This window comes from Macaca fascicularis, chromosome 3, assembly GCF_037993035.2.
Source record: "Macaca fascicularis isolate 582-1 chromosome 3, T2T-MFA8v1.1".
In the NCBI taxonomy this organism is placed as follows: Eukaryota; Metazoa; Chordata; class Mammalia; order Primates; family Cercopithecidae; genus Macaca; species Macaca fascicularis.
Window position 1 is genome coordinate 169,786,961 of NC_088377.1, and position 1,435 is coordinate 169,788,395.

The window sequence follows — 1,435 nt, forward strand, 5'->3', positions numbered from 1 at the left end:
AGCAAAACAAAACAAAGAACCAACATTTTAGTAAGGAATTGTATAAGTGAGTATTCTGCAGAACACCCACCTGGGGTAGGGTATCGGACGTGGATTTATCTCAATTCTGCTGCCGTCAATGAGAAAACATTTTAATAATGCCTCTTTCAAAATAGAGTCAAAATATGAGCCTCACAGAAATATTCCTTATGTTGTTTTTTGTCACACGCTGCATGAACTCTCAGGGGGACCCTTTTGTCCCCCCACCTTGGGATCATGCACACCCAAGCTCCCACTTGCCCCATGTCCTGGGTCCAGCTGGCTTCAGGTTTGCAACATCTCTTATGTGGAGAACCGCCAAAGTCTCCTCACCATCTTCCTGCCTTCAACAGCTGTCTTCCTCCCCTTTGATAACTAGTCAGTCCACTCTCCAGCCTAAAAAAGTTCAAAGACTTCTCCCACTGCTGGACCTGACCCTTTCTAATCTGTGGCCAACCTCCTGCTTCACCCATGCCTGCTCACGCATCTTGTTCCTCAGCAAAGGAGACTGTATGGGGTCCGCTCAATGCTCCTCATTTCTTCTTGCCCCCATGCCTTTGCTAAAGACAGTCCCCACTTCCTAGTACACCCTGTCCACCTTCATTGTCTCTTGAAATTCTACTGTGTTTTCAAAGCCCAGCCTGTGTGTTACTCTCTATCCCCCATTCTTCTCAGAGAAGAACTGGCCAGTCCCTCTCCTTGGGTCTCCCTAGCACTTTTGACGGCTTTGTCACAGTGCCTACATTTCTTGTTATTGTTAGTTTCACGTGTATCTCCGTGGCTGGATGGCCCAATCCTGAAGGTCTGATGGAAAACAGTGCCTGGCACATAATAGGTGGCTAATAAATGAAGCCAAACCGCAGTTGACCTGCAGACCTGTAATACAAATGCTTTTTATTGCAAGCCACTGAGATTTTTAAGAGTGCTTTATTACACAGCCTTATCAAGCCAAGAGCTGACTGAGACAAATTGCCCAGGGAGCCTGGGGCAATATGGGACTGCACACTTAGCACTGGCAGAATGCTATTCCAAAGGCATGGTGGGGTTGAGTGCAGGTGTTGGGTGTGAGGTAAGGTTGCTCTCGACATTGTGGTAGAGGGCTGATGTCACGTCAGACTACCCAGGTTCAAGTGCTGGTACTGCCACTTGCTGCTGTGTGTGTGTCTCTGGGCAAGTTACCCTCGCAGCAACTCATTTTTCCTTGTCTGTAAAATATGAATCATAATACAAGGATCTGTCTCACGGGGTTGTCGTGAGACACAGGGGAAACCATGCTGAGTCCAGTGCCTGGCACACAGTGGGGGCTCCATGAGTGTCTGCTCTCAGGGGTCATGCATCATTAGGAGTGACTGTCATTGGCTCCTCCCTCCCTGTGTCCAACCTGCCTGCTCCCTGCCCAGTTCTGTGCAAGGTGTGC